Source organism: Tamandua tetradactyla, chromosome 25 (assembly GCF_023851605.1).
Source record: "Tamandua tetradactyla isolate mTamTet1 chromosome 25, mTamTet1.pri, whole genome shotgun sequence".
Taxonomy (NCBI): Eukaryota; Metazoa; Chordata; class Mammalia; order Pilosa; family Myrmecophagidae; genus Tamandua; species Tamandua tetradactyla.
Genome location: NC_135351.1, coordinates 2,306,902 through 2,322,925, shown reverse-complemented (window position 1 = coordinate 2,322,925; position 16,024 = coordinate 2,306,902). Strand labels below are relative to the sequence as shown.

General features: G+C 40.8%; 1 long non-coding RNA gene across 2 annotated transcripts in view; it reads right to left on the bottom strand.

The window, feature by feature from the left end:
• Nucleotides 1–4,520: 4,520 nt before the first annotated feature.
• LOC143668814 (uncharacterized) overlaps nucleotides 4,521–16,024 on the bottom strand; it is a 31,274-nt gene continuing 19,770 nt past the window's right edge. Inside the window, exons 4-5 of one of the 2 annotated variants that reach the window (XR_013168563.1) lie at nucleotides 7,436–7,618; nucleotides 4,521–4,762 (exon numbers count right to left, since the gene is read on the bottom strand). This is a non-coding gene — a long non-coding RNA (uncharacterized LOC143668814). Of the gene's footprint in view, nucleotides 4,763–7,435; nucleotides 7,619–15,571; nucleotides 15,847–16,024 lie in introns of those variants that run through there. The other variant, XR_013168566.1, reaches the window with a different exon arrangement.

Sequence of the window (16,024 nt, the reverse complement as noted above, 5' to 3'; positions counted from 1 at the left end):
TACTATGCTTGTATCTCCCAAACATATATTTGGCCTCTATCCAGCCACCAAGACCTCCTTTCTACTCTTCCTCCACACCAGGCACATTTTCAGCTCAGGGACCTTTGCACAGGTTGTTCCCTCTGCTTGTAATACTCTCCCCCCAAACTGCTATATAGCCCTTTCCCTCTGTTTCTTCAAAGTTTTGCTGAAATGTCAACTGCTCAATGAATTCTTCCTTGAATGCCCCATTTAAAATTATAGCCTCCCAACCCCCCATCTCTTGACACTCTGTAGCCTCCCTTCCTCTTTTAATTTTCTCCATATTTTTTATTTCATAGACACATAATATTTAATTTGTTTATTGTCTCACCCTCACCCAGCTCCACTGTAATGTTAGCTAAGTGAGAGCAGGGGTTTTATGTGTTCCCTGATTGATTGCCAGTGCCTTGAATAGTTTTTTACTTATAATCTCAATAATTATATGTTGAATGATCAAATGAATGTATAATAGAGCAGTGCATAAATGTGCCAGAATGCTCCAATTAAAAAAATGTTTATATGGTAAGTTTTTTTTAACATTTATTTTTTATTGTAAAATATAGCATACATACAGAAAAACAATACATTTCAAAGTAAATTTTAACAAATATAGAACAGATTTCAAAGTTTGGTATTGGTTATAGTTCTATAATTTCAGGTTTTCCTTCTAGTTGCTCCAAGACACTGGAGACTACAAAGAAATACCAATAAAATGATTCAATAGTTATACTCATTTGTTAAACCCTAACTCTTAGAACTTTTTCTCTTTTGAGCTCCCAATTTTTAGGGATATTTGGGCTATGCCATTCTAACATTTTGTGTTGCAAGGGGTATTGGGGAATGAAACTGGTTGATGTTTCTGGAGATCCTGGCACCTCTGACTTTTAGGAATTATCTGGTTTAGGAATCATTGAAGGTTTTAGATTTCTGAAAGTAAACTCAGTGCATGAAACTTTTGTAAGATCTCAGATAGAGCCTTCGGCATTCTTTAGGTTTAACAGGAATGATGTTGGATGGGGTTTGACAAACCATGGCAATTAGCAATATCTAGGTGACGCTTGCACATGAGAGTAGCCTCCAGAATAGACTCTCAAATCTATTTGAACCCTCTTCGCCATGGATACTGTATTTTGTTACATTTCTTTTCTCCCTTTTGGTCAGGAAGTCACTGTTGATCCCTCGGTCCCAAGGTCAAGCTATCAATAGGAGTCATGTCCCACTTTGCCAGGGAGACTCACACCCTGGGACACCAGGTCCCACGTCAAAGTGGTGGGGGAGTGGGATGAGTAATGATTTTACTTGCAGAGTTGGGCTTACAGTGAGAAAGACCATATCTGAGCAACAAAAAGTTCTCTGAAGTAACTCTTAGGCATAATTATAGGTAGGCTTAGCTTCTCCTCTACAGAAATAAGTTTTATAAAGGCAAACCTCAAGATCAAGGTCTTGACCTATTACCTTGGGAGTCTCTAGTGTTTGATAGAGTGTCAGAGGTGTCCCAGGTGGGAGAGTTTAATAGCTCCACATTTTTTTTCCAGTCTCTCAAAGGACTTTGCCAATACTTTTTAATTATGGGCCCAACATACTCAGGGATGTAGCTGGGTATTACATTAAGCTATACAGAATTACAAGTCCTCATTCCCATTCTGGGTTCCACGTGTTTGTGTTGTTTACATGGTAAGATTTTAAAAAGACCTCAAGGTTTCCTAATGTGAATTTCTCTGAAACTACCAATTACTTAATAAAATTTCTATTTGTTTACCGTGTCTATTCAGAGTCTAGATTTGAGATGCAACAAAACTGTTTTCTGTTTGCCTACCACGATATCACACAACAATCTAAAATAGTAAATGTGTAGTGCAGTTTGTTGATATTGAAATTTAAAATGGTGTACACAAAGAATGTATTATTATTAATAATTTGGAGCCAGCAGAATGCTTTCTTAAATCTTTAGTGCCCTGACTAATCTACCCTGGGTTGGTTTTAGAAAAGATGCAAAAAAGTAACACTACTTGACAATTCAGGAAGGTCATCATAAAAATAAAGAGCCAGGTCTCCAGTGTTCACTTGAGGCTGCTGGGAATGTAAAATGGGGCTCATCCCAATTGAGATATGTGGTAAATGCAAAATTCACACCAGATTTGGAAGATGAATGATGATAAAAATAGCACATTATATTTTATTGCTATTTTACATTAACTACATGTTGAAATCATGATGCTTTTGATAAACTGGATTCAGTAAATATGGGATTAAAATCAAATTCAACTGTTTCTTTTACTTTTTAATGTGACTGCTAGAAAATGTACAATTGCATATGTGGACAGTGCTAGTCTAGTTTAAAAAAAAAGACGAAAAAGCCATGACAACAAATTGCAATGCATGACTCTAGATTCAATCCTGGTTTAAAAAATAACAAATAATTATTTAAAAAATCTTATAACAAAAGAATTTGAATATAGAGTGAAAAGCAGATATTAAGGAATTATTATAAATTTTCTTGGTTGTGATATTAATAATAGCTATATGAAAAATTGTTTTTTTACTTAGGACACATGATAAAATATTTCGGCATGAAATATCATCATGGCTAAACTTATTTTCAAATATGCAGCAATACACATGTATATGGTATAATATTTTATAATTATAGTATTTATATTATATTTAAGTGTTTGGATTTCTTATATTAAGAAATAATATAATATATTTGGGTAATATATTTGTTATAAGTATTTTAATATTTACATGTTATATATTTTCATATATAGCTTTGTGTATACACGGATAGCAAAATATTAATAATTATAGACTCTAGTCAGAAGTTAGATTGGTTTTCACTGTACTATTCTTTCAACATTTCTTTAATTAGAAATGTTTCAGAGCAAAAAGTTGGGGAAGTTTCCGAGCCCCAAAAATCTTTTAACTAACACTGTGTGACACAATTGTGCCACAGTAGCCACCATTTAGAAGACAGCTGGTATAAACAGTTCTATTTTTAAATAGCATATAAATTCTACGCAAGCTTTTGCTTTTTTAACAATGACTATTTTAAAATAATATATAAATTCTATGCAAGTTTATGGATTAATTTATCTCTAAATATACTAATATCCCCTTAAAATTGTTGAGTTGTTTTCTTTGTTTGAAATAGTAATCTTTTAAGGTATACCCAAAATCAGACAATATTTTACCCAGAAATGCCTACACTTTGAAAGTGTGGTTGATTTTTCACTTTCTATGGATGTTAAAACATAGCCCATGTCTTCAGAATCATGGTACACACCTTTGAGCCACACCTATAGGCCTTACCTGCAGTAATCTTTTCTGGTTTGATTGACAGCTCAGTTTTCATATTCACATCTACCTCTAGAGAGTTAGTCTCAAATTCCCTGAGGGTATCTTGGGAAAGGTTATTAGAATGGCATGCAAAAAAAAAAAATACAGTTGTTAATAGGAGACTATTAACACTGTGTTTTACAGATTTAAAGATTGAGTAACACTGATTGTGAAACAGAAGTAGATTTTTAGCAACATGTTTATTTGGTTTCAAAGATATTATGGAATTAGCACATTACTTCAGTCAGAGCAATATTCTCAACACCACGGCAAAACATAAAATGGCAAAGGAGCATTAGATTCATGAAAGACACTTATTTAAATTTCCTCAAGAGCAAGCAGGTAGTGGATGTTTCTCTCTTATAAGAAAAGATTATTGTGGTCCAAAGACTAGGTCTTTGTGATGTCACAGGCTTCAATTTAATACCTAGACAGTTTCAGCTCTGGGGATCCTGCTAAGATCTCACTAGAAGTCATAGTGCCCTAAAGAAAGTTCAAATGCAACCAGAACAATTAGTGGGAAGTAGAGTCAACATGTGAACTACATGCTCAGTCTACAATGCCAACATTTGGCTTGGATTGCCCACAACTCATCCATCCTGAATTGTCCAGCCCAGAGAACCCTTTCTGGTGAAGGCTTCCTTCCCCACCTCCACCATGGAGGGTCCATCAGTCCATCCTTCATGTCTCCAGGGTGTTTTCTCTCTCCCCTGAGAGAACACTCTCTGTTCCTTTTGCCAACCAATATTTCTCTGACAGCAGAGCTGAACGTTTAAGGTTTCAGCTTTCAGTAGCTCACTGACTCATAGTAGATGCTCAAGAAATGGTTAGAGGAGTGATTTTTCAATCTCTTTTTAACTGAAACCCACAGTAAAAAACAAAAACAAAAACAAAAATAAAAACCACCTATTAAGTGCCAGTCAGTAGATACATATACCTGCTTCTCTATATAAACTGGAACAAAAGCTTCAGGAAAAAGTACTCAATCTTACTATATAATACATGGGTATTTTCCAATGTACTCTATTTTGTTTTTAACAAATATTGGTCAAGACCACTAAATTCAACTCAAATCTATTAACGCATTGCTAAAAACCCACTGAATTTTAAAATGTAGACTGTTAATGGTCAGTTAATTGGCTATTTAGGAGTTGGTACAAGGGGAAAACAGTCTTTACCAAAGGTATTCACCGTAGGTTTCTTGGGGTCTGTTTCATTCATTGCTAGTCCAATATACATTTAGGGAAGAGCCACCACCTTAACTTCTCATCATCTTTGCCCATTAGCAAGGCATGTTGATGACAGCTCCTGTATTTCTTCGGCTCTGTCCTCTGTAGTTACCAAGATTTTAGCCCTAGAACTTGCTTGGCATGGATTTCTTGTGTCTTCAGTTCTCAGACCAGTCCTGAAGAAGAAAGTGGACAGAGACCTTATGCAACCACTCAGTGGACTTGGAAATTGAGTCTCCATCCTCAAACTTAGGACCAGAAAGCCCAGCCTCAACCTAGGCTGCTACATTTGTTCTCCTCCCTCCCAAGCCCAGGAGCCCATGAGTTGCAACTATCAACTGTGTCCTGACCCAGTTCTTAAATGGCTGTCTTTAGACCTGGAGTCCAGGCCTCCTGGACCCCAATTAGTCTTTGTTCTCCTCCCACCATTCATAAACTCAGAGAGTCACTATTTGCTCCATGCATGCCAGGCACTGCACTGAGCACCCGCATAGGATGGAAGAGAAGGCTTTCATTGCAGTGTCTTATTCGTGGTGGCCCTGCCTGCTGTGCAGTATGTACACTGACAGTGCTGGCTGCCACCTGGTCTAACATCCGATCACACAGCTTCCTAGGATCCTGACCAGCCATGCTCCACCCCACCTGACTCCTTTGGATTGTAGCCCTGCTGTGGATTGTCTTCCATGCCCTTTGCTTGCAATGGCTTGGAGAGCCAGAAACACTTTCCTGGTTTTGCCTCACCCAAAGCCCAGGAGTATGAGTCCATGTCCTTCCCAACTTCTGCTTCTTCCCACGCATGTTTGGTTGCAGGGTTTCAATCCCAGTCCCAACTCCAAGACAAAGACTAAGGAATAGGTAGTGGAGTTTCTATTCCAAATCCCTCTCAGGAGGAAGAAGAATAGGGAAAGAGTGATTGACTGAAGGTCTTTGTGGACTACATGTCTCCAAGACAAATTGTGCTTAAAATGCACTGCTTAGACATAGATTGTTTGAAATCTGTGACGTTGGCCATTTCTAACTTTCATTTTCACATGTTAAGTTTGGTTAAGTGATGAATGTGGAGAGGTGCATAGCGAAATGGTTAAGAGCACAAACTCTGGAGCCAGACTTCTTGGCTGGGGTCCTGCTCTGCCACTTAGCAGCACAGCAACCCTGAGCACATTACTTAACCCTCCACATTTTGGTTTCCTCTTCTTATCTGTAAGATTGTGGAAATAAGGATGCCTACCTCATAGGATGGTTATGAGGATCAAATGAGTTACAGAACTAAGGGGCTTGGAATGATGCTTGGGAGAAAGGGAGGGAATGGAAGTGGGAGGGAGGGGAAGAGAAAGGGAGAACTAATGAGTCATAGAAGGCACCTTTGGGGTCATTTCAAGTGAGGAAATGAGGGACAAGAACAGGAGGGCTAGCCCCAAGAGGGCCGAAACCTTTAATAAGTAGAATATTTATTTAATCTGGTCCCCTGCAGATTGAAAGGGAAAATATTTTAGAGTCACAGGAGGGAGAGTCACTAATACTGGCTAGCCTCTCTACCCCCACCAGAGAAGTAGGGCTGTGTTCACAGGTCCCCATGCCCCTTTACTGTGTTGTGTCTAAAGTGGATTTAGTAAGGAAGTAGAGAAAACCAACAGTTGCAGAGCATCTCTTGTTGGTCGCTGTGCTCTTGTGATTATCCTCACAATAATCTTGTAAGAAAAATACTTTCCCATTGTGCAGATGAAGACATTGCCCAACATAAGGCCACTTGTAAGGACAGAGTTGTTGATGAACCCAAGATGCTGCCTCCAGCCCCCCAACTTCACTGAGCTTAGCTACATCCATTATAAGGTGAAGGTGTGCTTCCCCACATAACACACATCAACCTATCATCCAGGAAAACTGCACAGGTATAAGGAAGCTGCATCTCTCCCATTCAATTGATAGACCTTTATGTTTTAACCTTTAATAAGAAAAGGATCAACTAACTTTTTCCACATTTTCCTGTTTTTTCTTCATGGGTGGTTTCTGAGGAGTTACTCTACTGTAACATCTGGAATCTCTTAAAGACTTAGTAAAATCTGGCTGATGGTGGTGGGCTGTCTTTAGTAATGAGCTTCTATGCATGGTACAAAATGACTCCTTGCATTACAGGAGAACTTTAGCAGGCAACCTTTAAACAGAAGGCTTACTCCACACCCTTAAAATATGTTTCAATTCCCCCAAATCTAATACCCAACAACTCTCTAGGAACGTATCTATTGTGTAAAGCAAGGCAGACCCATGATTATATCATTATTTTCATCATGCTATCTCCTATCTTTACAAATAATGACATTTTGGATGTAAGAAACAGGTCCTGCAGGCAAAGGGGTTGGTTCCATGTGCAAGAATGAAGAGCACAGGTCTCATCACCCAAGGACCACCAACAAGCTGCCTTTTCCCACTGGAAGGAGGAAAGTGCAGAGCCCTCATCCACACCGCTTCTCATTCTACCAAGAATTCAGAGCAGTCGCAGGCTTGAAATTCAAAGGGATCTGGGAGATGGTCTCTCATTCTTATAACGAGGATGATGGCAGGACCTTGCAGGTCAACCTCAAGCTCCTTTGAACCCCACAACACCTTCTCACTCAGCCCAACCAACACAACCCCTACAGGGGACCTTGGTTTTTATTTACTCGTCCCGGCATCCTACACATCCCACTGCTTCAGAAGAATGAGTTCACTGGCCAATGAACAGGACTCATTTCCCCCTGTGCCCTCTCACTTCTGATGTGCCTGTTTGGAATGACCCTTCTCTGCCTGCCTCATAGGCTTCTCATCGTGGAGGGTCAACCTAGCCCAGCCTCTGCCTTGAAGACATTGCTTACCCCTGTTGTCATTGGTCAACTTGGAGTCCTTGAGCACCTGTGATGTCCACCTGGGTGCAGAAAGCAAGGGGTGGTGTTGGGGGACGGCTGTACCAGAACCTCAGGCAGGTTTCGTTGAATTGCACATCACTCTCTTCTGAAATTCTGCTGCCCTTGCCCTGTCCCTCCTTTTGCAAATGGCTTCTGTAATGACAAATGAAAGCAGAACCACATGGGATTATTCTGCATGTGGGGCTGTGAGAGTGAGGGGTGCAGGGGACAGTGGGATAAGTGATGGGTGAGGCTGCACTTATGGATTTCCGAACTCCCCGCTGGAGGCCAACCTGTGTCAACAGCAACTTTGTTGAGTACTCACTGTGCAGCAGATGGCACGCTAAGTGAATATCAGCATGGATGAGTCAGGCTGGACATGGGCTGCCGAGATATATATCCTGCCACCTGCTCTCTGTACCACCTGGAGCAACTGACTTCATGTTTTTTGCCTGAGTTTCTTCATCCTTAAAGTGGAACTTACATCATAAGGTTGTTTGGAGGATTAAATTAACTAACACACCAAAACACTTAAAAGTTGCTCAGTAAATGCTACTTACTATTTTTTCATCTACACTTTACAGATGAAAGAGCTGAGGCTCAGAGGCATTAAGCAATTTGCCCAAGAGACCCAAAGGGATCTGAGTTAATAAGATGAAGCATGCAGATTGAAGCAGCCATGCCTGGCCCATTGCCCATGGTCTTAGAGAACTGTCTTTTGCTTACCCCTTCCTGGTCCTCCCTGCCATCTTTGACCAGAAGCTGGAAAGAACAAGAACCCTGTGGTCCTCAGGAACAGGTTGGAGAAGCAGGCGCCAGAGACGCAGGTGGAGATACATGACTCAGGCTCAGAATTCCAGCATCCACCCTGCTCCCACTATAGAAAGGAATTTAAATTAGCGCTCTAGAGATTAAAGGTGAGAAGAGCCGACTGGAGTGGGAGGGATGGCTTTATTTTTTCTCTTCACACCAGAACTTAGCATGTAAATACCTCCTTTAAAGACAGAGGCTGCAGGGGGAGATCAGAGGTGAAGCTGGAGGAGGGTGCTGCTTGAACGTGCTGAGGAAGAGCCTGCCATGGTAACCATCTAGTGTGGGCGCAAGCAATTTGCCTGCCAGTCACTGGAATGCTGGGTTTAGAATGGGGCAGTCGGTCTCTTCCTAAGTGCTGCCTGGGGTGGAAAGCAGGAGGTGTGGCCTGCTGAAAAACATGCAGCCTCCTTCAGAAGAGAGGTGTGGTGAGGCAGGTTCTCTGTGGACCTCTGGGATGACATACATGGCGGAGGGTGTCACAGGTGACAATCCAAGTCTATACATGACTTCCATCTCTGCTACTTTCATCTCATGTTATGCAAGATGCTCAGTTATGAAAGTGGAAGTGGTTTGCTCAAGGTCGCTTGGCTAAGATGTGGCCAGAAACCAGGGTTCCAGCCTCCTGTACCCACATCATGATTCTACCATGCCCCTAAAAGAGCCCCTGGGCCTTTAGGAGGGTGGGTGAACCCAACAGTCCTGACACCAGTCTCAGGTAGTGAGTGAGGACCATAGCAACCAAACCTGTACAGCGTCATTGTTTGAGTTATGGCTCTTCTTTTGCTAAAGGTACAGAAAGGAAGATGGTGGACATTCAGCAAACTGAACGTCCTGTGCTGAACCATCTCACAGTTTACAAGATGAATAACAGCTTTATTCTTAAAAATATGGCATCGTGGTAGAATAGAAAGAGGGTTTGCCAGGGACCAAGAGGTCCTGAATTTTGGCTTCAGTTTGGCCAGCCATACATCATGGGGAAAGGAATTTAGGCTCTTTGGATCTCAGTTTCCTTGTCTGTGGAAATAAGAACTTGGACAAGCCCTCTAGGGCTAAAGTTTCTGAGCCTTTCATTTGTAGGAAACCAGAGCTCTGCTTGTGCAAAAAGGTGTATAGAAAAAAACCAGAATGGTTTCAAATGCCTGTTTCACACTTAGAAGACAAATGAGCTGGATATCCTTATTTTTTTCTACATGTAAGCATTTGAGTCCTATAGAGCCAACTATAATCCCAGGTTTATATCCTGCTACTGTTATAACTTTTATTTCTTCAAATTAGGGTTCAAAGTCTCCCAAGTTCCAGTACTATTCCTTTAATGTGACCTTTTCTAGTGTAAACCTACGCATGAATTCATATTGGCAAAAAATTGAATTTTTGGTTACTTATTAATATGATAGGATCTGAGCACAGAATCAGGTTAAGAAAGTTTTGAAAAATCCCAAGACAATGTACCCTGAAGGGGCCATTTTCCTACAGCATGGGGCTCCAGCCCCCACAGTCTTTCCACCCTACTGCAATCACAATCTTGTCCCCCTGTATAATAGTATCAGGTGTTTGTTTATTCCTTTATTTTCTTCAAGTTTGAATCACTGATCTAGGCCAGTGAATGACTTCTGATATGTGATGCATGAAAAATGTTACGATTTTTCTCTTCTAATTTATAGTCAATATACTTGAGCTGGAGAGGTGCCAGCTCATTTTACAGATGAGGAAATAGAATCTAGTGAATCTACATTTCCTGCCTGGAAAGTGGTGGAACTTGGGTTGGAGACCTATCCCTGTCCATGGATTTCCACTGGATAACTTTTCCAATGAGGTTTTAAGGACGCCATCTATTTTTTTTTCAATTGGGAAAAGGAATCTTGAATAAACTTGTGCCAAAGACTGGGGAGACTGAGCTATATCCAGCAAAGGATGATGAATTTGGAGAACTCTACTTTGGAAGCTCAGTTGACCTAGGAGGTCTTTAGCTATGAGTTTCTGATACAAGTGAAACTGGACTTTGAAAATTCACCTGCCTGGCCCAGGTATGTACCACAGACACCAACTCTCCCCTGCAATTGTCAAAGGTGACAAGGGCAAAGTGAAAGTCTTGGAGTCTTAAGGAGAATGTGTGAGTTCAGAGGGAGAAACTAGGAAAAGCAGGAGAAACTGGAGTCCTGCCTACCCCTATGAGGTCTCCTTTCTCTCTACCCCAGACCTAAAAATATCTCATATCCCCTGCACCCTGTGTACCAATTATTGTATTGTTTGTTATTCCTTGAAATTGTAACTGACTAATAAAGAGCCTCTTCTAACATTTGGGAATTTATATCTTACCATGGTGACTGAAATGGATTGAGTCTTGTTCTTGGGTGGTAGGGAATGATTGGAAATCTGAGAATATGTAACTCTTGGGCAGGTAGGAACATCAAGGGCTGCATAGAAAGTCTAAAGTCCCAATGCTGGGGACAGAAGGCAACCAGTGGCAAGACCTCAGCACAGAAGGAGGTTGCCCACAGGTGAATAGGGCTATGAACAGGCCATCAGATGCAGAAAAAATGTTCTTTCTCTTCTTCCCTTTCCCAAGACCCAGAATTTGGGCTCAAAATATCAGTACTCTAGTTTATGTTTCCCAGGTCCCACAACTGGAATACAAACAGGCTTTGCCACACGGGGCTCGGGTCAGTCAGGGCTGCACAGGTGAGTCGTCAGGGCGGCACCTAGTCACCCATGGTCCCACCTTCTGCTTGGGCTCCAGAGCCAGCTGAACAAGCATCCCACTGCCCACCACAGTTATGCTCAGGGATGGATCCAGAGGCTGCTCTGGACAAGGGTGGACCAACATAGAAGTCACCTTCCTTCTTGTCCCCCCATGCATGCCCTGGCTCCATCACCAGGCCACACTCACCTCCAGCACGCCAAAGTCCTGCCCTGGTTGCAGGATATCACAGGTTCTGTGCAAACCACATTTGCATGCTTCTTGGCAGTTCTCTTCTCTTCTCAGACACAAGTCCCTGGGGAGGGTGTCTACAAGTACTTATCCTGAGTGAATGAAGGAAGGAGCCAGTTCCTTAGATACAGTCCATCCTTCCAACACCACTACTCACTTGAGACCATTCCACTCTATCCTCCACCATCCTTCAGCACATCACTGCTTTCCAAAGGAACCCCATACAGGGAGACCAAGACCTTCTCTGATTCTGCAGAGGTCTTTTTGCAAATTCAATGCCTTTCAGGCCCATCAACCCAGGAAAATTTTTTTCAGTGATTTGTAACTTTTTAAAACTATTTTTATTGTGAAATATAGCATATATGCAGAAAAGTGATAAATTTCAAAATACAACCTAAGAGGTAGTTATGTAGTAAATTTCAATGTATAGTATGGGTTAAGGTTCCACAATTTTAGGTCTTGCCTTTTGGCTGTTCTAATATACTAGAAACTTAAATATCTATATAATGATCCAATAGTTTTAATCATTTGTTAATAACTTCTCTGTTACAACTCCTCCCTCTCATTTGATCCTTCTCTCAATCTTCTGGATTATTTGGGCAATGAGCATTCTAACTTCTTTATATTGAAAAGGAGTGTCAACATTATGGGGCAGTGGAATGCAACTGGCTGATATTCTAGGAAGACCAGTACCTCTTAAGTTTCAGAACTTATCTGGCATAGGAACAATCTGGAGATCTTAAGTTTCTGGAAAATAAATTTAATAAGTAAAATTGATATGGAGTCTTAGACAGAGCCCTAGGTTTCCTTCACCGTCTTCAGGAATACTGTTGGTTGAGGATTGGCATACCATGGCAATTTGTAATATCTGGCTGAAGCTTGCATAAGAGTAACCCCCAGAATAACTTATCGAGTCTATTTGAAATCTCAGCCATTGAAACCTTATTTTATTATATTTATTTTCCTCCTTTGGATCAAGAAGGCATCGTCAATCCCACAATGCCAAGGCTAGGCTGCTCCCTGGGAGTCATGTCCCACCTTGCCAGGGAGAGTCACATTCCTGAAAGTTATGCCAGGAGAGCCTTTTATAGAGGTCAATTTCTGCTTCATCTTTACAACATCTTGCAACGCCCCCAACGAGCTCATGCTCTCCTTTCTCAGTCCACGAAGTCCTTTTGAACTCTGTCAGAGGCAGCAGACAGCGATAGATACCTGCTTCTAGGGGAGCCACTGGCAGGCCCTGTGTATACTGGCCCGCCCCTCCAACCTCCCCAAAGCACCTGCCCACTGGGCGGCAGGCTGTTTTCGATCGATCGTAGGTATGGTAGGCAGTTACTGTCAGCGCCCATCTGCGGCATGCACTTCCACCAAGGGGCTCTGGGCATCCCTCTCACCCCGCATGAGCATGACAGGAAAAAACGTCAGCCCAGGATTATCATGCGCAGCCGCAGTTTGTGCAACTGCTCAAAGACACCTGGCTGAAATCTCTCCAGTGCTTGCTTGTCCACTGCGTGCTGCAACTGAAGCTGTGTGCTTCCAGCAGAGAGGACTCCTTTGTCTCATTTCTATCGTGCTGCTACATAGGTGGGGGTCGGTGTGGGAGCTGCCCTTACTGGCTCCTTACAACATCCCTGGTCTCATTTCCCAGCCCCTGGGGCCGCAGTGACAGGTCCCACGGAAGTACCTGTCCATCCGTCTCTCCAGAACCTTCCACCGCGAAACGAGGCCAATGCGAAATCCCAGGAAGAGCTAAGCCACCCTTTTCCTTCACCTGGAGAGCAGTACCTGCGATGGACCTGTACGCGAGGAGTGGGCTCCGCGAGGTCAGAGCACAGCGGCACTCCCGGATTCTGACTCCTGACCTGCCCCGCAGAGCCCCTGACGCGAGAGGCTCCTCCACGCGTGTTGATGGGATGAGCCACGCTTCCCGGGGTCTGAGCGTGCTCAGCGCACGCCCCTGCACACTTCTGTCTTCCCTAGTCCCAAGTCCTCCTGCCAGTTTGGCTCAGACATTAGCCTCCTTGGGGGTCCTACCCTGTCCGCCCCGGGCAGTCCTCTCCACGACTGTCCTTTCCCTCGTGTGGCCTTTGGGTCTGACCCACGCCCCTGAGAGCTGCTAGCGGGAGGTCCCATTAGCAGTCCTTGCTCGGACCTTGACCTTGAGGGGCCACCCTAATTTTAATATACTGTAGAGGCTCCGAAGATATGCATTCTGGGTGAATAAATTAGTCCCTATGCTTTTACTTCTGGGGATCTTTCACATTCTTCACTAGAAAAAAGGCCTCGTTATTGCTTAACATTTTTTCTTATTTTGGATTGTGAAGCATTTCGAAGACATAAAAAAAGGAGAATAATGCAACAAACAATTCCCATTGAGATTAAATAGAAACTACTTTGCTCTGTCGTTATATATTTTTTAAATAAAGTATTACAATATATTCATTAACCATTTGGAATTTGTTCTCTTTGTAGTCCCTGTTTTCTAATTCTTTGGCTTTTGTTTTCTCATCTACTTGAAAAAGTTGGTTGTTGTGTTGTGTTTTGCTTTGTTTTTTAAATACTAAGGGTATTACTCTTTTATCAGTTTTAATTATTATAAATAACTTCTCCCATTCTGTGGCTTATGTTTTCACTTTGCTTATACAGTCTCTTATGTAGATATTTTTGTCTTTACTGTAAGCAATTTATTAATGTTTCCTTTATGGTTTTGTGTTATTTGTATCACATTTAAGAAATCATTTTTTAAAATAATAATATTAAAATAATCCCTGAAGTTTCTATCTAAAAGTTTTACACTTTGCTTTTCAAATTTAGTTCTTTCATATATGTGAAATGTATTTTTATAGATGATGTGAGGGAGGAATCTAGTTTATTAATTTTCCAAATGGAAGGCCCGTTGTCCAAGCACCATTTATTTAGTGAGCCCTTATTTTACCCGTGGATCTCTAATTTCATTCCCATCATATGCCAGTTTTCATACAGGTCTTTCTGGGTTTCTGGTCCATCAGTTCTATTCCCTGTATCAACATGATGCAGTTTTAATTAATATAGCTTTCCAGTAGGCCAAAATATCTGTTAGGGCAATTCCCACTTACTCCCCTTCAAAATTGTCTTGGCATTTCTCGATCCTTTGCTTTTCCATACCTGTTAATTGAGTTTTACAAAAATCCCTGTTTTTCTGGAATTGCATTTAATTTGTTGATTAACCTGTGGAAAATTACTTATGATAATGAATTTTCCCATTCATTAACATTTATTTTGTGTCTTCATTTATTTACTTAACCAATGATTCTCAATTTTCCTCTAGAGAAATGTTGCTATAGATTTCCTGAGTACATTATAATTGCTTATGTGATTGTGAACGGGATTTTTTCCCTGTTATGTTTCAAATTTTCTGAGTGATATTGGTGATACATGGAGATTTTGTTGTTTTAGAATCCTGATCTTTTATTTTTAGCAAGTTTGGTAACTAGCCTGCAAGTTCTCTGCAAACAACATATTTCTTTTTTTTCAGTTGGTATAACTCTTGTTTTTCTTTTCTTACACATGCTAGCTAGACTTCAATTCAGTTTAAACTTAATAGTGGAAATCCTTGTTTCAGTTTTTATGTTAACAGGAATGTTTCCAAAGTGTCACCATTGAGCGATACAGTTGCTGTATTTTTAAGTAGATACAACTTTCGGTTACACCTTTTATCAAATGTGTTTATATTTTTCCTAGGAAACTTCTCGTTGATCTCTGTTACCACATTAACTTGCATAAGATTTGCTTACATTTGCTTGTGTTTTAATCTTCACTATGTTTGCCTTTTCAATCCTAGTAATTTTTGTATGAACTGTCACCTTCTATATGGGTCTTGCTTTTTAGGGGGTTGTTATATCGTCAGTCTGTTCAAAGCGACAAATTTTTCTGTTGACAAAATAAATAAAAGATATTTATTATTTTTACTCTATTTCAGTGATTTCCATTTTTGTGATTGATTTCCCTCCGGTTTCTTTGGATTTGTTGGATTTTTCTTTCCCTAAGTCCAGGAATAAGAATATTAGCTTGTTAATTATTTTTCTCATATATTCCTTTAAAGGTATAAATATTCTTGTCCAAATGTATCAGTTTCATTTCAGTTTTTAAGTACACTTGTTATTTGAGAATAATGTTAGATTTACAGAAAATTGAGAAAACAGTCCGGAGAGTTCCCATGTATCTAATACCCTATTCCCCTACTGTCCACATCTTATATTAGTAAGGTTAATTTGTTACAATGAAGAAAAAACAATATTAAGATATTAGTATTAGCCAAAGTCAATAATTTATTCAGATTTCATTATATTTTATTAATGTCTTTTTTCTCTTCCAGGATCCCACGTTACACTTAGTTGAATTGTCTCCTAGACTCCTCTTGGCAGTGATAGCTTCCAAGGTGTCCCTTGTTTTTAATGGCCTGGGCAGTTTCGCGAAGTACTGGTTGGATGTTTTGTGGCGTATCCCTCAATCGGCCTCTTTCTGATGTTTTCTCATGATTAGAGTGGGGTTATGCATTTATGCAAAGAAGGTCGTGGAGGTCAAACACCGTATCATCACACCAAGTCAAAGGTACATGCTGCCATTAGGACTTATCACTGCGAATATTAACCTTGATCACCTGATGTAGATAGAAGTTTTCTGATTTTATTTAACTTTTTAAAAGAGTCTTGTCCTGGCCCATCCTCCAACCAACAAAAGGACAAACTTTTTAAAAGTTGAGATTGTGCTTACTCTTCATAATGTCTTCACAACTAGCATAGTGCTATGTACAACAATACATAGCCTTTTATGTATGT